Below are 20,875 nucleotides of genomic sequence, written 5' to 3'. Positions count from 1 at the left end.
CGGCGCCATCTTTACTCATCAGCCCCTATTATACTATGGGCTGATGAGTAAAGATGGCGCCAGCCAGCCAGTGCTCCTACCATGTGACAGGGGCCGGCCAATGGCATGGATACCCTGTCACATGGTAAGGGCAAAGGGGCATCGGCGCCTTTTTTTTTTTTAGAACAGCTGATGCCTGGGAATGGGAAATCTTTCCCCGAGGCCCCCCCTGGATCTCTCCTCTCCCCGAGGCCCCCCTGGACCACCAGGTAACTTTAAAAGGTTTTGGGGGGGTCGGGAGGGGGGGGGTCGATTTAAAGGGTCGGGTGGGTTTTTTTTTTTTTTAGCGGCGCGGGCCTCCCTAAAAAAAAAAACTAGCAATGTGAATTGGAATCGGAAACTATTCCAATTCCCATATTTTAACGATCAGATTCGGCCCCCCCCCCCCTCCCCCAGCCGAATCTGATCGTTAAGACGATCTGGCACACGATTCACATCTCTATAAATTGCAGGAAGACATTGTGAGACTGGAAAATTGGGCATCCAAATGGCAGATGAAATTTAATGTGGATAAGTGCAAGGTGATGCATATAGGGAAAAATAACCCATGCTATAGTTACACAATGTTAGGTTCCATATTAGGAGCTACCACCCAAGAAAGAGATCTAGGCGTCATAGTGGATAACACATTGAAATCATCTGTTCAGTGTGCTGCGGCAGTCAAAAAAGCAAACAGAATGTTGGGAATTATTAGAAAGGGAATGGTGAATAAAACGGAAAATGTCATAATGCCTCTGTATCGCTCCATGGTGAGACCGCACCTTAAATACTGTGTACAAATCTGGTCGCCGCATCTCAAGAAAGACATAGTTGCAATGGAGAAGGTACAGAGACGGGTGACCAAAATGATAAAGGGATAAGGAGAAGAGACGGCTGAGGGGGATATGATAGAGGTGTTTAAAATCATGAGAGGTCTAGAACGGGTAAATGTGAATCAGTTATCTACTCTTTCGGATAATAGAAGGATTAGGGGGCACTCCAGGAAGTTAGCATGTGGCACATTTAAAACTAATCGGAGAAAGTTCTTTTTCACTCAACGCACAATTAAACTTTGGAATTTGTTGCCAGGGGATGTGGTTAGTGCAGATAGTGTAGCTGTGTTTAAAAAAGGAATGGATAAGTTCTTGGAGGAGAAGTCCATTCCCTGCTATTAATTAAGTTGACTTAGAAAATAGCCACTGCTATTACTAGCAACAGTAACATGGAATAGACTTAGATTTTGGGAACTTGCCAGTTTCTTATGGCCTGGATTGGCCTCTGTTGGAAACAGGATGCTGGGCTTGATGGACCCTTGGTCTGACCCAGTATGGCATATTTTTATGTTCTTAGATTAATTTTTTAATGCATGGAATATATTTTAAGACAGTTAAACTCAAAAGGGCATCTTTCAGAAAATGAAAAGCTGGTCCAATTGAGGAAAATAAGAAAAAGCGTAGACATTGACAAATTAGATGTATAACATTAATAAAGCAGGCCAAGAAAGAATTTGAAAAGAAGCTAGCCATAGAGGCAAAAATTAATAAAGAGACCAATATCCAAAACCATTTAGCCAGATATCTCATACGTTATCCAGATAAATGGTGCGTTTTGAAAAGTCATTATCGAGCTTAAATTTAGCCAAATAAGTAAGGGGCATTTTGGAGCAGAATTGGGATAGGTGAATAACTTTATTTGGCTAACTCCAATATTAGGAGTTAGCCGAATAAGTTTGTCGGCTAACTTTATACTTTCCCAGAAGCAAGTCTAAAGTTATCCAGCCTCATGAAGCTAGATGACTTTAGCTTTTTCAGACTATATTCAAAAGAATACAGCCAGTTAAGTGGCACTACTCAGTTAAAAAACTGCCCTCAACACCACCACCCAGGGGGCCCTGTCGTGTTGTGTGTCACGGGCCCCCCCCCCCCCCCAGCCTCTTTGATATGATTTTTCACTCAAAAAGTGGAAGGGGGGTCTTGTCTGGCCTCCATCATCCCTCCGCCCACTCCCTGGTTCTATGTAATTTTCAAAGCTTGATACCTTCCGTGCCTCCCTTCCTCCCTCCCCATTCCAACCGTATCTTTAGCTGGGATAGTGGTAGGCCTGCTACCACAGTCCTGGCCCAGTGCTTTCTGCGTTGTTATTCACAGCAAATCATTGCTCCCTTTTCCAGACCATTTGTGAATGTTAAAAGCACCAATCCCAGTACAGATCCCTGGAGCACTCCAGGAGTTACCTTTCTTCATTGGTGAAAACTAATAATTCATTCCTACTTTGTTTCCTGGCATGTATTCAGGTATCAATCCGCAAAAGGATATGGCCTCCTATCCCATGACTTTCTAATTTCCAGAGGATTCTCTTATGAGGGACTTTGTCAAATGCTTTCTGAAAATGTAGATACACTATATTGACCAGCTCAGCCTTATCCACCTGTTTTTTTTAAGGGGATAATAATCTAATAGAATGGTAGGGACTTTCGTTTTCATTTTTAATTTTCCCAAAAATTTCAGTGTTTACTGTAACAAAAACAACATTTTTCTGGATAAAATCATCATTAAGTCTTTTTTTTTCCCACTGATTTCTCCGTTTTTTGTTACTGTTGTAATAAACACATAGGGGCAGATTTTAAAAGCCCTACATGTGTAAATCCGGCTGGATTTTCGTGCGCAGGGGGGGTTACATGTGCTGAGCCTATTTTGCATAGGCCCGGCAATGCGCGCAAGCCCCGGGATGCGCTTATGTCCCGGGGCTTTGAAAAAAGGGGTGGGAAGGGGACGGGGATGTGGGCAGGGCGCTGGTCCAGGGGCGGGACCGAGGCCTCCGGCACAGCGGCTGTGCCAGGGGATCACGTGCCGGCACACGCAACCTACGCCTGCCTGGAGGCATGCGCAACTTATTTAAGAAAGGTAAGGGGGGGGGGAGTGGAAGTAAAGTTTCCTCCGAGGCCGCTCCGATTTCGGAGGGAATGGGGAAAGCCATCGGGGCTCCCCTAGGGCTCGGCGTGCACAAGTATGCACCCCCTTGCATGTGCGACCCTGGATTTTATAACATGCACGCAGCTGCGTGCGCATGTTATAAACTCGGGCGTAGATTTGTGCGCGCCAGGTTGCGCGCACAAATCTACGCCCGCGCGTACCTATTAAAATCCGGCCCATAAATTCCTTGGAAAATAAAATAAAAACTGAAAATGAAGGTCCCTCTAGAACATGACTTCTTTTTGCAAATCCATGTCTATCCATATGTCCAGTAATTTTGTTTTTTTAGAATAACTTCTACCATTTTGCCTGTCACCAATGTCAGGCTTATCGGTCTATAATTTTCTGGATCATCCCTGGAGCCCTTCTTAAATATTAATACATTGGCCACACCCCAGTTTTCAGGTACTGTGGCTGTTTTTCATGATAGGTTACAGATTATTAGTAGCAGGTTTGCAATTTCATGTTTGTTCTTTCAGAAACTGAGATGAATAACATCCAGTCCTGATGATTTGTTACTTGTTAGTTTGTTCACTTACATTTTCTGTTTTCACAATAATTTGCTTCAGTTATTCCGAATCATGCGCGCATGTTATAAAATATATCTGCGCGCACATGCGCGGCAGATTTTAACATCTGTGCACGCATGTATGGGCGAATGGCCTCCGCGTGCAGGGGGAGGGGGAATTTTAAAAGCCCATGGGCGGCGACGCAATCGGGCCTCCTCCAGTTCCCTCCCAGTCCGCTCCAATTAAGGACTGGGAGTGAACTTTCCTATGCCTAACCCTACCCTTCCTTTCTCTTCCCTTCTCCTCTCTTCCCTGACTCTTACCTCCCTACCTTACTCCCAGCACACGCTTCTCCGGGGCAGCATCAAATGGCGCTGTCCCAGCCCAGGCCCGGCACTTGTGCACTTATCTGTGGTTACACGCGTGGCCGGGTCCTTTAGAAAATGTGTATGGCGGGCGCAGGGCCCAGCCACGCGTTTTAACCGCTGGTATTTTCGCGCATTAATATTTTACTTCTAGCTTGTGCTTATGCTCACTCCTATTGTCCTCATTTGGATCTTTTTTCTAAATAATGTCCTTTTAGCTTTACTTGCCTCTTTCACCTTATGTCATGCAAAGTTTTACTATTTGTAACCACTCCTTTTAGTTTTTCTTCTAATTAATTTCTTCATTTTATCATAAATATCCCTTTTTAAAGTTAAATGCTTCTGCAGTAATTAAGGTCCTATCTCCAGTGATTGTCAAATTTGATTGAATTATGATCACTATTAAGCAATCCCACTACTGTTATTCTTTGCATCAGGTCCTGCATTCTGCTGAGGAATAGATCATTGTTTCCCATCTCTCTTCTGGAGGCACACCTAAGCAGTTGAGTTTTCAGGATACCCATAATGAATATGTATGAGATAGATTTGCATACCACCCTGTATCTCCAGTGTAAGCTAATCTATCTTTTGCATATTCATTGTGGCAATTTGAAAACCAGACTCGTTAGGTGTGCCTCCAGGAGAGTGTTGGGAAGCACTGAACTACATTTCAAATAGCTCCCCGTCCTCTTTGATTCCAAGACCAGTTGCTAAATGATGCAGTCATTGATAGCAGCTAGAAACTTTACCCTTCTAGCATGTAATAATGAGACATTTACCCAATCAATCATTTACCTACCCAATACTGGGGTAACTGAAATCTACAGCACTATCACAGAATCAAACGATTGTATTTGGGGGCAATTTTCAAACTGTCTTCCTAGCTGCAAAGTCCACAAGTAGCTATTTACCCAGGTAAAGGATTTTTACAATTGTCCTCTTTATGGATATTGGAGAAGAGAGGTTTATAATCTTTTTTGGGTTGAGAATTTGAAGAAAGCTGTGGATCTCCTCCCCAGAAACAATGCACATAATAAACACATACACACATTTTTTTGTGCCTGGCTGATGGACCCTATGAAGGCCATCTATGGATTCCAGGTTGCAAACCTCTGTTATAGAGACTAGGGGGTTCCTAGAATTATCATTGTTGAATCACTGAACCTCTTTTAGTACCAGTATGAACATTCGCCCATTATGCTGTAAAAGGATTGACCATCTCAATCAGTTATTCAAAGGTTTGTGTATATTTTGTAGAAAATGCAAACATACAAAATATTTTCATTATACTAACGTTTGTGCATCAGCCACTATATTTAATACAACAAAATGGCTCCATTTCACAAAGATGCAAGGAATAGACCAAGGGGAAGGGTGGCCTAGTATGAGTCCAAGGTACAGATCAAAGGATATTAAGACAAACAGTAGCCAAACCGGAAAAGTAGCCAGGCTAGTAGATCAGACAGGAATCTGGAGGAAACAGGATAAAGGAACAAGCAGGAACAAATGGGCTAACTTGACAAGCAATTAAAAACAAGGACCAAAAACTATTTTACCAGCAGGAAGCCACTGTTGACTTGAAAGTCATAACCTGACCTATTAGGGTTGTTTTCTGGAGAGCCAATGAGATGGCAACAGGATGGGGTGCTAGGCGCAGGCCTAATACTGGGATTCATACGAGATATTAAATAACCTTTTCCTGTTATTTTTTAATTGTGTATGTTTTATGCGATCCGCTCTGAACATTATGAATATTATGGAATATAAGATTTAATAAATAAATAAATAAAATGGAAGCTCCTAGGGCACCAGTTCAAGACTGACATTTTCTGCCCTGATTTCAGCATAGCAAGTGAACTGTTTTTGGGTGTGACTGAGTTTTGCAGCAGTTAAGAGTCCATGATCCTTTCTACGACAGCCAGTCATAACCAGTGCAAGTGTATCCGGACCCAATTCCTTGTTCCAATCTGATTTACTGAAATTATGAGAAAGTCTGAAGTCAGTAATCTTGTTCTTGTGACACTTCCTAGCTTCTACTTTGATAAATCCAACTTGCTGGGCACAGTACACTTTGGTTATTGTGGAGAGGAAGAATAATCTGCTTAGTGACTCAGTGTACAAGATTCATACTCTACCTAACTACCGTTCATGCTGCTAAGGATATTTGTAGGCTAGCTTTGTGCTTCTGAACCTGTGAGGACAGGACTCAGAAAATTCAAGACTTTCATACAGGATCCAAGTTAGGCAGGCATATATTTTGGGGACAAATAAAGTTAAACGGTCCCTGAGGTTTCTTTCTTTTACAAAGCCACAATAGCTCCTGGTTATGAGGCAGCAGAAAAACTAGATCCTCTGAGCTCTTAAGGGTCATTGTCATTGCAGAACATTTCCATCAATTTGCTTTAGATAGTGCTGTGGGACCTCTTCAAGCAAATTAAAAGAAACAATTTATACTTCATTAAATATGATAATTACTGTATATAGAGATCATGAAAAATTTAATTGCTTTTAAACTGTAACTGAAAATTGTAACACAAAGCTCCATGCAAACAAAGTGAAGCCTACTTCCCAAAACAGGTATGGGCATATTTGCATGTATACATGGATTCGAACCTACCCCGAAAAGAAACCATCAGGACCCCCTGGCAAACTGAAAAATTTGATATGGATAGGACACTAAACAAAAGTTATTTGGGGAGAAGAGTGCACGGGATACCCTAAAAATAGAGATGTGCTGTTAATAAAACAGAGAAACATCAATGAAATTTGTTTCATGTTGTGCAATTTTCAAATCCAAAACTGTGATTATGGAATATAATATTCAGTAATTCAGCAAGTGCATTGTTCAGTTAGTGGCTGTGCTAATAAAGTTGACAACAAAGGTTCTAGGGCACCAGAGGGTGCCTCTAGGAAATAATTTAAAAAGTTCACTATTCCTGTACAGACTATGGTCGAGTCTGGATGGTGTCTAGTTTTACCTAAATAACCAACACATAACTGTTGATATAATAAGACAAATGACACAAAAAACCCCAATAAACTCATTTTGTATTAGTGGTTTTAGCACAAAATGAAAAAAAAAAAAAAAGGAAATTTGTGCCATTAAAAAAAAAAAAGCCATACACATCTTTATCTAAAAATGTCATGAAAATTCTAGTTACAAGTCAAATCACATGTGCATTTCCACACCCTGTCTGTCTCTCTCCCATGTCCACTTTCCAAGCGCTTTTAATTTCCAGCCAATGAGAAGATAGTTTTCATGAGCATCTCCTGCATAATAGTCAAGGAGAAGAGCCAAAGACATGGCAAGTTTATAAATGAGAATCTTTTAAAAACAGTAACATGCCCTGAAAGACATAGCCTAAACCAACAAAGCTGAATAAACAAAGTATGATTTCACTGACAAACTATTACTACTGTTTATCACTTCTGTAACACTACTAGACATACACAGCCCTGTATAGATACACATAAGCAACAGTCCCTTCTCCATGGAGTTTATAATCTAGTCATGCAGACAAAACAAAAAAGAGAAATGTGTCAACATGGTTAAAATCAACAAAGCGATGAACAAAATTTAATATTTAAAAGCAGCCACAAAAAAGGTAAGCTTTAGGAAGGATTTCCATATGGCCAGAGAGGGAACCTGATGCACCAACTTGGGAGGCTGCAACATGCAGCAAGGTTGAATGTTTAGAGTTGGGAACTGGCAATGAAGGACATAGGTAAAGATAGAGCAGTTTGCCCCATGAATGGAGTTCACGGGAAGGGTTATAGACAGAGATAAGGGAGAAGTAACAAGAAGCTACAGTGTGAGTTAGTAAGGAAAGCTTGAACTATATGTGGAACCAGATGGGGAGCCAGTGTAGTGACTTCACAAGAGGGTTATATGGTCATAATGACATTGAAGAAAACTAAGTTATGATGCAGAATTTCAGACACATTATAGTGGAATGGTTTAGTGGGAGACCTGTAAGGAACAGGTTGTACTAGGATAAAAGCAAGCAATGAGTGAAAGTAATGCCACATTTTAGCATTTTGGATGCATGCATAGAAGAAAAGAGAAATCAAGGAGACTCCATGGACAGAAGGGACTGGAAGGATAACAGTGTTATTCACAGAACTAAAAAAGGGGGATTTAGGGGGAGAGGGTTTGGGAGGAAAGATAAGACGTTTGGCTTGAAACATGATGGTACATTCTTGGCTGGTGATTGGAGCTAGGCATGTCCTGACTTAGGATCATTGTGAGCTCTTATCCCCCAGACTCCGGAGTCCTTTAGCCAGATACAGTGGATTCTCCTGGGGTTGTGATGAATCAGGCATTGTCTGGGCCAGATAATAGGCCTCCACAACTTCTAACCCCCTTTCCAGAGCAAGGTTCGGGTACTGGCAAACCCATTGCCTCATAGGCCACCCTAGTGCATCTAGGAACTGCTCCAGCAACACTTCCTGGGCTACTTTCAGCCTGGTCTTCCCTTCTGGACATAGCCACTTTCAATAGGCATCTTTATGTCAGTGAAAAGGGTTTTCTCTAGGCTAAAGAATTCCCCACAAGAATTGTTGTTGATAGGCTTCAGGGGTAAGTCCCGCCCTCTCTAAGACAGCTGCTTTAATCGCTGCATATGTGGCCCTTCCTTCCAGGTTAATATCTTGACTACTGCCCGTAAGTAAGTTACCAAGATACATAGTGCAAGTGTCCTCTGGCCAGCCTGCTTGTCAAGCTGTTCAAAGTTCCTAAAACAAACAAACATCAGGCTCCTCCCCCAGAGCAATCTTCAGTACTTCTGGTGATAAGGGAGGCGGCCTGGTTACTGCTGTTTGTATGGCCTGCATATCTGGGTTAGCAGCCTTTGCTGCTGCATCACTTGATCTTGCAGTGTCTGCTGCTGGCCAGTTTGACCCTGCACTGTAATTTGTAGTTGTTGCTGTCTGGCAGCGAGGAGCTGTAGCACTTGTTCCATGTCTCTTGCTTCTCACTCTGTGGTCTGCAAGCAGAGAAGCTTTGTGCCTCTCTGGAGAAGGAGAGAGAGATAAAACAAAAATAATCCCTTCTAACCTGTCCAGCCCTTACTAACTGAATAGACCCTTTCTACGCAGGCAGGGCTACTCCCCTTGACCAGTTATGATTTGAGCTTAGCTATTGGAACCACCAGGCCCTAGGAAAAGGGAAAGAAAATTCCTTATTTTTTTTCTGTGATTGTGAGTCCCTGTCTGTGCTTTCCACTTACATCAAGATGTCCCACTGCTGCCATCATATGTGGATGCTTGAGAGCAGCCACAGGTTAGTGTTATCGACCAGCTTCCTCGAGGGGAGGAGTTAGCAATCTGTTACTTCTCCGGTTAAGGAGTTAGCAATCTGTTAATGATCAGCTCCTCCAGAAGGGAGGAGTTAGCAATCTGATCATTGCTGTACCCCGAAGGGGAGGAGCTGGCAATTTATAATACTTCATAGGCGGAGTTATCAATCTGTAGTGAGTTAGCTCCCCACAGATGACAATCTGTACAATACAGAAGAGCACCCAATGTAAGTTGGTGAATCCCTGGGCCGATGGCAGATGACAACGCCCCTAGAGGGATATCCTGAGAGGGACCACTGGCTAGGCTGGAGTATGGAGACAGACACAGATAGTTCTTTATTTAGACAGGTAGTAGAACCACCAGAAGTGGCAGTAGTGAGCTGATGTACCCGGCAGGGCTGAAGTCCCTCAGATACTGGAACTGCGATCTCTGGGTTTGCTGAGCTGTAGAGAGAGACTATAGGTAGTGAGTAGACAGGGTATGCTGGACACATAACCAGTAGATGATACACTCACAATTGTAGATATATCTGTAATGGCTCCTATGCAACAGAGAGTCTTCAGTATATTCAGGATCAGGAGCCTTTAGGCGAGTACTGGTTCCTAAATGCAATCTGGAATAAGAACTCACAATATCTGTGTATGCGATGGTTTCTGAAATAGAAGAGAGTATTTGGAGGGTTATAGAAGAGAGTCTTTGAAGGGTTTTAGGAACATGGGCCCTTGTGGAGTGAGTACCGGTTCCTATCTGCAATATGAAATAGTAATTCACAAAATATAGGTAGGTGATAACTTCTGAGATAGAAGAGAGTCTTTGAAGGGTTTTAGAAACATGGGCCCTTGTGGAGCGAGTACCGGTTCCTATCTGCAATCTGCAATAATCACTCACGATCTCCATACCTGCGATAACGTCTTAGACAGAAGAGAGTCTTCAGTACTAGGAACATGGGCCCTTGTGGAGCGAGTACTGGTTCCTATCTGCAATAGAACTCACAGAGTTCACGTCTGCGATCGCTTCCAGGCAATAGGGAGTCTGAGCATTCAGGGATGTAGGCCCTCGAGGAGCGAGTACCGGATCCCGTCTTAGAATCTGAAATCAAGAAGAGAGCGCGGGGCCCCCGAGGAGCGGGTACCCCTTGGTATGTTTGTGGAGGCAGAGCAGCGGAGAAAGAATTCCCCTTGCTAACTCGATTCATAGTTGCAAACAAAGACCTTTTAAGGTGGAAGCGGATGTCACTACGGGGGGATGCCCCCTAGGTTCGCGCCCCCTGCCGGTACAAACTCTGGAGCGCGCGCGTCCTTATGTCATCAGAAACATGGCGGATCCACAGCATCAGGCCAGCCTGGGGACTCCGGGAGGAAGCGGCGAGGAGAAGCTGCGACAGCAGCTGTCCGTCAGACCCGAAGGGAGTCGCCACAGAGGTAGAGAGGGTGGAGCGAGGGCAAAACCAGGCACGAACGCAACAGTTAGGAAACAGCCAGGAGAAAAAAGGAGGCCAAACTATAGCTGGTTCCACACAAACAACAGTTTATTTACAGGCAAGAGAAAAGTAGAACATAAAGGCTACTTACCTCAGTAGTCTCTTGTATTAACAAAATAGTCAGATATAGGTAGGCCTTGCATAGGCTGGACTCCTGGCTTCTCTAACCCCTCTGGGCCTTGACTTCTTTTCCTGTAGTGAGGGGAGCCTTCCTTGACTCTGAATCCCTTGTGGGATTGGCTCTTAAGGAGGACCTGTCCAGATGATAACTGTCAGTCTTAAGGTGTTCTGAGGAATTTTCCTATATACTCCCTTACACCAAGTTAATTGTAAGGTGTCAATGGGACATCTGAGCAGCAATATCAAACAAGCAGGCTGAGATTTGAGAATGGATTTCAGGTGAAAATTATTGTGCAGAGAACTGTTAGTCATCAGCATAAAGATGGTACTGAAAACTATGGGTGGAGATCTAGTGTAGAGAAACTAGAGAGCCCAAGACAGAGCCCTGCGTTAAACCAACTGCAGATAGTGATATAACAGTGGAGGAGGGCCACCAGAGGATGGATACATTAATGTACACTGGGAGAGGTAAGAAGAGAACCATAAGATAGAACAGAGTGAAGGAGTAGATGAGTGCAGTACACCCAAAATTTTGAAATAAATAAATAAATGATGATCAATAGTGTAGAAAGCAGTGGATAGGTCAAGGAGTATAAGGATGAGGATCAAGAAAAAGGACCAAAATTATAATGTTATTTATGAATATCTTATGCCTACTCATCTATGACCCTGCATTGCTTAGCCATATTTTGATGATTATCAGGGCCACTGGCAAAATGTATGTTTATGAAGTTAATAAAGTGATAAATATTATACTTTACCTGCTTTTCCATTTTCTTTTTGTTATTTTCCTTTTTTGTGGAATTTTTTTCTTTTTTTTAATATTTAACTGCAATTTTCTTTTTTAGAAGCTTCATAGAAGGCATCCGAATTATCAATGGTTTTTCTGTAGGCAGAGAATGAGAATAAAATGTTTGATAATGAAGCCCTCTGTATACAGGATTTTATTTAATTTTTTTATTTGTGCTTCTTAAATTATACAATTCTCTAGGATCCATCGTGGATTACAGCTCATGTGCATAATAAAATACAAAAACAAATTAAAATAAAAACATACTTACATATTTATAAAATTAAATACAAAAAAACTCAATTACATACTTTTTTTTTCAAACTTACAGGATCATTTATCATTTTGCGTTAGGGCCTTAACGAGCAGCTCCTAACATCAAATGCTTGTTTGAAGCTAGGTGGAAAGTGCATTGTACAAATCAACTCCTCTTGTACCTTTTATCAATTGAAATGACAGAAAATTTTCAGTGTTGTGTACTTTGCTGTTCGTACCTCCTACTGTGTATGTAAACCCCCCCCCCCCCCCCCCCAAACTTACCCAACCCCTCCCCAAAGCCCACTCCGAGTTAAAAGTGCCCTTTCTTAGTGGTGCAGTAAAAACCTTTTCTCTGTAACGCACCCGTGGTGTATTAATCAGTGCATGAAGTGAAATCTAGGGCAGGCACGATAAATATATTGCACTTTGCGGAAATTACCTATGCGATGCGGGAGCAGGGAAATTAGCCTAAACACACCCCCTTTTTATCACGGGTGCTATTTCTGCTATATTTATAGCATTTTTATAAATCTAGGGATTATTTATTAAATTTTGAAACAATGAGATACAATAATCAAAATTACAAATAAAATGCAGTAATTTAACTCCAGACAGGCTATACCAAAATGAACAAGAATGACCACAGGCAACCCCTTTTGAATTGTACTCATGGTTTCTTTTCTCCCTCCTTCCCCTCCCTTGTCTATGTGTATGGGTCACAATTCCATCTCAAATAGCCTGAACCCCTCTCCCTCTTATATTATGTGTTGTCAAAGTACCAAAACACTCCTTTATTCCAACCAAGTTCCAGCTGCATTCAAAATGTCAAACAAGTATTTACAGATTTGATATTACAAGTTCAACATTATAGGATCAATCCTACAGTGTCAATATTACATTTCTTGTTACAAATTCAAGATGGCATTTCGTACGATGGGGGGACAGCTGGTCTACAAAAACCTGCCAGACCTTCATCATGGCCAGATATTTTTTAGTAGAACAATTTTTTGCTGTTAAATGCTCAAAAGCAAGCAATTTTAAAATTTAGCATGCCAATAAGTGAGTTATGGATTCTCCTTACTTATCCAAGTAGTTAAGATTACTTTCTTTGCTAGTAAACCTGCTAAATCCAAGTTTGTGCCATTGAAAATTCCAAAAAGCCAAATTGAGTAAACTGGAGCAAAAAAAACCCTTATATTCCAAAACTTTTGAATAACCTGGCATGTCCAGAATCCATGAAAATAATTTCCTTCTTCCTCACTGTATTTGAGACATGTAGATGAAGAACAAATTGTGACCTTATATGCCTTCTCTTGCGATAAGTAAAATTGATGTAAAAACTTATAGGGGTAGATTTTATAAATCTGCACCCGCGCGTACTTTTGTTCACGCACCAGGCACAAACAAGAGTACGCGGGATTTTAATAGAAACGCAGGTAGACGTGCGTATCCATTAAAATCCAGAGTCGGCGCGCGCAAGGCTGCCCAAAATCGGCAGCCTGCCTCCATTCCCTCCCCCCACCTTCCCCTACCTAACCCACCCCCCCAGCCCTATCTAAACCCCCTACCTCTTGTTGTACAAGTTACGCCTGCCCAAAGCAGGCGTAATTTGCGCGCGCCGGGTCGGCCTCCGGCGCGTGATTCCCAGGCCTGGGAGCCGTTTAGGAGGCCTCAGCCATGCCCCCGAAATGTCCCCGGGCCGGAACCACGCCCGCGGCCCCACCCCCAATTGACGCGCCGCCGCAACACCCCCCCCCCCCCCCCCCCGGAAAGCCCCGGGACTTACGCGCCCCGCCAAGCCTACTCAACATAGGCTCGCCGCGTGCATGGGGTACTTTGGCCAGGTTTTTGGGGGGTACACGCGTATCCCTTTGAAAATCTGGCCCATATTGTTTCTCTCAAAATCACATTTTCCGTAATCTCGTGTATGCGAGAAAACAATTACATTATTTTAATATGAGTTAGAAAACTGACCATCTATTCCATTTCGCATATAGCTCAATAAGTTCCTCTGTAGTACTTATGATATTTAAGATTCTGTTATAACCTGCTACTGAAGGCTTCTTTATCTTGTCCCCCATGAAAGACTCTTTCAGTTTGGTATTAGTATCTATAAGTCCCAATAAGATTCTGGATGACTCATGACAAAGTGTCTCAATTATAGATAAGCAAATAATTCACTGGAAGGACGAGAGAATGTCTCTTGCAGATCTTGAAGACTGTGAATAACAGTAGCCCTCTCCAGAAAAAGTTACTGGATACTCTTAAGCCCTTTCCTGTGCCACCCTTGAAAAAGAGTATTATCCATATCTGGGGGAAATAGTGGAATATTGCAAAAATGCATGAGAGATGAAACCTTGTGCTTATGGTGCAATAACTTAAAGAGTAAAACCCAGGCTTTTCTGCAGGAATTCACTACTAAATGAGATCTTACATTTTTTGTTATTTGTCCCATGTCAATTTGAATCGGCCCCAAACCAGCTTTATAGGCATTCCCAAGGAGAAAAATGAGAAGAATCACCTTCCCAATATGTAACATGTCTTAGTATGCAAGCTAAGTTATACCGCTGTAGATTTGGGCAGTTAACCCTCTTTGTGCTATAGGCCGTATCACTATCTTCAGGGGGATTCTCTCCTTTTTCCCATTCCAAAGAACATTTCTAAAGAGTTTATCTGCTTCTTTAAGATCTTTTCTAGTGACCAAAATTGGTAGCATTTGCATGACATATAGCCATTTAGGTATCTCCATCATTTTAAAAAAATGTATTTTGCCTATAAGGGAGAAAGGCAGTGACTGTCAATCTGCCAAAGATTTAGCCAAGCCTTGCATTAAAGGCTTAACACTTGCAATATACATGGAACTAATATTGGAGGGTATTTAAATTCCTAAATAGTTCATTTCTTTTTTGACCCATCTCGATAGAAAGTCCCTCTCCAATTTCCTCTCATATTCCCACATACATCGAAGGCTTCTGACTTATCTTAGTTGATTTTTAAGCACACAAATGAGCTGAACTGTTTCTGGAGTTCCAAAACATTCCTTATAGAAAATTGTGGTCTAGTTAGGAAAATCAGCACATCAGCAGCAAAGGCCATCACCTTAAAAGTTTGAGTCCCTCTGTTATAACCTTCAATACTCGCATCCATATTGATTTTTTTAGCAAGACATCTATAGAGAGAATTATATAGTAAAGGTGAAAAGGGGCAGCCTTGCCGTACCCCTCTTCTAATTGAAAAGTCTGCAGACTTAAGACCATTTGCCATAATATTCGATGTCAGTACCCTATAAAGTAGGGAAATATATTTTACTATATCCCCCTGAAACCAAATCTTTGAAGCACCGAAAACATATATGCCACGAGACCCAATCAAAGGCCTTTTCAGAGTCAAAAACCACAGCCATGGCTGGGATATTGTGAATGTTACATAAGGTCATGGCTGTAACTAATTTAACTATATGGGTTCCAGCAGTTCGCCTTTTACAAAGCCTGCTTTGTTCTTTGAAATAATAGTGGGAAGAATAAGACTCATTCTGTTTTGCAAAGATTTTTAAATCACAATTTAGCAAGGATATGAATCTATAAGAGGAAGGAAGTAATGGATCCTTCCCTGGTTTGGCTAAAACTGTAATATGGGCTCTATTAAAATCCTGCGGAAAGGATTCCCGCTGCAGTGCATCTGCATAGAACTAACTCATTGGTCCCACTATCTGAGATTTCAAGTTCTTGAAATAATCATATAAATAGCCATCAGGACCTGGAGACTTCCCGGATTTGCTGGTATTAATTACGTTTAAAATGTCATAGGCTTGTATCGGTCTATTCAAAAATTCTAAATGCACCTCCATAATCTTAGATAAAGGTAAATCAGTGAAGAAATTATTTTCCTTCATACATCCCCCTGTTATATCATCTGTGTATAAAGATTAATAAATACTTCACAAATCTCCACCTTCTTAGATACTAGGAAGCCTTGCTTAGTCTTCAATCTTTCAATGGAAGTTTTTCCATGCCAGAAATTCACTGTGTTTGCCAAGAATTTTCCAGCCTTATTTCCGAATTGGAAGAAGTTAAATTCTGAGCATTGTAATGCTCTTTAATGGAGACAAGCATTCAAACTTTCTAAAATTGCATTATACTCTGCTTTGTTTTCTGTATTTAAATTCCTAACCAATTTTTCCTTGGCCAATTTTGTCTTCCAACTGTAAAATGTTCTTATTTATCCGAGTATTCCTACTAATCAGATATGATGATATCTCGCCTCTTAAAACTGCTTTACTAGTTTCCCAAAATAGCGTATCTATATGTTGCTTATTGTGAAGTTCAAATTCTTTCCATTTATTCTGAAGAAAAGACTGAAAATCTGTGTCATTTTTTAAATAACTCAGAAGTTTCCAAACACGCTCACTCCTCTCCCATTCCGATATTCGCACGCCCACCCAAATTTGAGCATGATCCAAGATTGTTTGTGAACCAGTCTCAGCTGAGACTACCATATGGAAACCTTCTTCAGCTAGTAAAATATAATCTGTTCTGGATAAGGAGGTATGAGTTTGAGATATTGGTGAAATCTTTCACCTCCAGATATAGAACTCTCCAAATGTCTAATGTTTTTAGTTTATGACACAGAGAGGCATCTTCCTTCTCCTTACTGTTTCCAGCAAACTGAACTGGGAGATTTATCTAACCTCGGGTCATGAGGGCAGGTAAAGGTCCCAGTCACAAATAAGAGGCCTTGCATGTTAATTATTAACAATTTTTTTTGTTCAACTACTAAAAAGCAGATATATTAATTTGATGTGAAAAGATTGCAAATAGTGATTGCTTTCTCATTCAATTTGCCAATAATAATTATAAATCTACCTTCAGGGTCTTGAATCACTTTATCCACTTTTAAATTTGTAGACTTACTTATAAGGAAAGCCATTCCTACTTTCTTACCTTTAGCTGCAGAGAAAAAGCAAGAGCTTACCCACTCTCTAACCAATATTTTGCTCTCAACTTCTGACAGGCAAATTTCTTGAAGGCAGGCTATAGAGCAGGGGGTCGGGAACCCATGGCTCCCGAGCCAGATATGGCTCTTTTGAGGGCTGCATCTGGCTCGCAGACACGTGTCGCCATACTTCGCGGTTCCCCGCTGACCCAGCTGCTCCCCGGTCCTCCGCCGCCCGGGCTTAAAATGCTGTCAGCCCGGGCGGAACGCGGCAGGACAGCTGGAGTCAGCGGCACCGGCGTGCTCTCTTCTCCTCCCCCCCCCCCCCCCGCGGCCCGGAAGAGGAAGTGGAGAGCATCGGGTGCCTGCGCGGGAAGAAGAGACCACACTAGCGTGGTCTCTTCTTCCGCGCAGGCACCCGATGCTCACCACTTCCTCTTCCGGGCCGCAGGGGGGAGGAGAAGAGAGCACGCCGACTGGAGTCATCCGGGTGCCTGCGCGGGAGTCATCGGGTGTCAGCCGGGTGCCAGCGCTGGAGTCATCGGGTGCCTGCGCGGGTCTTCCCGCGCAGGCACCCGATGCTCTCCACTTCCTCTTCCGGGCCGCGGGAAGAAGAGAGCACGCCGGTGCTCTCTTCTTCCCGCGGCCCGGAAGAGGAAGTGGAGAGCATCGGGTGCCTGCGCGGGAAGAAGACTGCAGCGCGGCTCGGAGGAAAATGAAAATCTTCAACCGCGGCCGATGGGACTCCGCCTTCGCCTCCGCGAGGGCTGAAAATGAAGGAGGTTAGCGTTGGGAGGTGGCTGCTGCTGCCGCGAGTTCCCGGGGGGGGGGGAAGGGGGAGAGAGAGAGAGTGAATGAGCGAGCAAGCATGTGTGTTTGAGATCCTGTGTGTGTGAGTGAGAGATTGCATGTATGTGAATGATTGAGAGCCTGTATATGTGAAAGAGAGTAGGTCTGTGATTGAGAGCCTGCCTGTGAGAGAGAGAGCATGAATGTAAGTTTACCATTGGGAACCTGTATGTGTAAGTTTGTAATTGAAAACCTGTTTGTTTGAAAGAGTATGTGTGTATGATTGAGATCCTTTGTGTGTGAGAGAGATCATGTGTATGTATGATTAAGAGCCTGTGTGTATAAGTAAGAGAGAGATCATGTGTGTCTGTGTCTGATTGACAGCTGGTTTAGGTGATGGAGCATGTGAGTATGTGATTGAGAGCCTGTGTTTAAATGAGAGAGAGAGACCATGTGTGTCTGTGTGATTGAGAGCTGATTTAGGTGAGGGAGCATGTGAGTATGTGATTGAGAGCCTGTGTGTAAATGAGAGAAAGAGAGGACATGTTTGTAAGCATGTGAATGAGAGTCTGTGTGTGAGAGAAAAAGACAGCATGTATTTATGTGATTGAAAGCCTGTGTGTGTGTAAGCGTGAAAAGATAGATAGCATGTGTGTAAATGTGTAATTAAGAGCCTATATAAGTGAGAGAGAAAAAACATTTGTATATGTGAGTGACTGAGAGCATGTGTGTATAGGTGTGTCATTGAGAGCCAGTGTGAGAGAGAGCACTGGTATGTGACTGAGAGAGGAGAAAGTTCCAAGCAAACCACCCCACCTCCTGCTAATTCAGAACAATCTCAGGACACCTGGATATCAAACGTTCCCAGGTATGCAGAGCAAAAAAAATTTTGTATCCTTATTATTTTTCATTACTGGATCTTTGTGTCTGCTATTTTGAAATATTTTGTTGGTATCTGGAAATGTTTTATATGAGTTTTTAATTATTGGATATTCCACTCATCAGCTGTTTCGAAATATGTTCTTTTTGTTAGTACAGTTTTACTGCTGATGATTTTATATTTCTTGATTTGTTTTATAAGGATGTGTGATGTTTCTTTTTTCCTTTGTTACACTGCATACAGAGACTCTGGCTTGTTGCAGTTTCCAATTCAGTTTTTGTCTGCATGGTTCTTGTTATGCGTTTTGGTCTCTTTATTCTATGTTAGGTGAGGGACAGCACGTGATTCAGGTGAGGTTTTCTGCTGGCGTGTAGTTTCTGTGTAGGACTCTATAGCAGCCTGACTTGGTCCGTTTTCCTAATAGGAGATGTATTGGTGTCTTAAGGCCTGGTGTAATATTTTCAGAGACTTATTGTACTTTAAAAGTGTGATCTTACATAAAATGCACACATTTACTTGTATTTAGTTTTAAACATATTGTATGGCTCTCATGGAATTACATTTTAAAATATGTGGCGTTTATGGCTCTCTCAGCCAAAAAGGTTCCTGACCCCTGCTATAGAGGTTTTGTTCCTCTAATGATTAAAGTACCTTTTTCTGCTTTAAACAGAATCCTAGCCATTTACATTCCAGGATAAAATTCTAGTAACCTCATCCATTATCAAAGTGTTGTTTCAGAGCATTTATCTTCCATAACCAAATGCAGGACACCCAGCCTTGCCCTACATTACTACTACTTTTGATGTTATAATTTGTTCACTCTCTCAACTCTTTATCATATGCACACTTCTTTCCAAAATCATCTTCTATGCCATTCATATGCCTTCTCCGATGACCCTGTGCAACACTCAGAATTCAGCTCATTGGATCTCATACATGCTTGAATCCTCATATATTATTCTGCCTCTTATTTCATTCTCAAAAATAGTGCTGTGATCTCCAGCCACCTAGTAGCAGATATACATCCATTAAATGAGCAGCATGTAACAGTCAAAATTAGACTATTTTTCAAGACTACCAGTTAGAAATAAATGCAAATTAAAGCTCAAGAACTAGAAAAAACCTTAATGGGAATGAGACATAGAACAACTTCAGCCTGCCGCCAGTGTTCGCTGTTCAAGCCACTTCATTGAACTGTTTGGTGATTTATTTAGGCAGGCCCTCTTCAAACATTGTCCCCGCTTCCACTGTTTCAAAAATGTGCATTTGATTTTCATGCCAGATTCACAGCTTAGCGAGGAATCGTAATGTGAATCTCATCTGCTTTTCCACCAACTTTGAGCAAATGGGGACAAACGCTTTGTGTCGGGAGGACACCTTAAGGGAGTAATCCTGGAATATCTGGATGGGTTGATCGTTAATTTGCAGGTTAGCCATCTTGTGATTTGCTTGTATGATTTGTTGTTTTTGCCCAAAGTTCATTATTCGGGCAATGACCACCAGGGGACATAAATTGCCTTCTTTTTTCCCGCCGAGTCTGTGTGCCCATTCTATAATTATGGGGCTTGGCAGGCCTGCGTCCTCTAGCTTTTCCAACAGCCATTTTACAAGCGTTTCCATGAGTTCCTCTCTGCCAACTCTTTGGGAAACCTGACAAATCTTAAGATTATTTCTCCTTGAGTGATTTTCTAAATTGTCTATTTTTTTCATCTTGTTCCCAGCTCAGTCTCTAAATTGTCAAGCCATCTCGCTAAGGTCAAGTTATCATCTTTGACCACTACCATTCTCCCTTCAACTGCGTTTAAACGGGGCCCATATTCAAGCAGCAAAGCTTTTAAAACATCAATTTGTGCCAATATATTGTCTAGTGTACCAGCTATCGCTGCTGCCACCTTCTCTGTTTCATGTACAGGCAAATTTTCCACCATGCACTTAGCGCCATGAGTTTTACCTGTGGCGGCCATCTTATCATCGGATGTCTTCAGCTTCTCTTTCTCACCAAGTCTCCCCATGTCCCAGAAGCCTTCTTCATATATCTGTTGATTGACATATTTCCCCAAATTGTCTCTTGAGAAACTATAAAGTCACAGATGCTAGCAATATTCGTGGATACGGCGGGTGGCACTCTGAGCTCAGTCAGAAGCATCCATCCGAGATCACTGCTTCACATGACCATCCTCAATTACATACTTATAAATTAAACACATAAAATAAAACTAAATAAAACGGACCTAACTCAAAATAGTCATCAAAAATCTTTCAGGTTAAAAACCGGATTTAAAAAAAAACCTTGATTCCGGTGACCCTAGTAGTATTTTTAGCCAGTTACTTCTGATAGAGAATGAATGTGTACGTACAGGCTAGGGTTCCCAGATGATTGCTAGTTATTGAGGACATGGTGAGTCAGTCCCAATTTTGCCACACAGTACGCCTGGACTTGCATCCTGCATTTCTTAGCTTTAAT

The 20,875-nt window shown here is 42.1% G+C and overlaps 1 protein-coding gene and 1 long non-coding RNA gene across 2 annotated transcripts in view; one reads left to right on the top strand and one right to left on the bottom strand.

Moving 5' to 3' along the window:
* Positions 1–20,875, top strand: part of FRMD4B (FERM domain containing 4B) — a 295,281-nt gene that overhangs the window by 148,976 nt on the left and 125,430 nt on the right. The window lies entirely within an intron of this gene.
* Positions 1–20,875, bottom strand: part of LOC115091143 — a 47,318-nt gene that overhangs the window by 3,136 nt on the left and 23,307 nt on the right. Inside the window, exons 4-5 of the long non-coding RNA XR_003856629.1 lie at positions 11,524–11,648; positions 10,734–10,896 (exon numbers count right to left, since the gene is read on the bottom strand). This is a non-coding gene — a long non-coding RNA (uncharacterized LOC115091143). The remainder of the gene's footprint in view (positions 1–10,733; positions 10,897–11,523; positions 11,649–20,875) is intronic.

This window comes from Rhinatrema bivittatum, chromosome 4 (genome assembly GCF_901001135.1).
Source record: "Rhinatrema bivittatum chromosome 4, aRhiBiv1.1, whole genome shotgun sequence".
NCBI lineage: Eukaryota > Metazoa > Chordata > Amphibia > Gymnophiona > Rhinatrematidae > Rhinatrema > Rhinatrema bivittatum.
The sequence above is the reverse complement of the archived record's forward strand: the minus strand, read 5'-3'. Positions and strand labels throughout refer to the sequence as shown.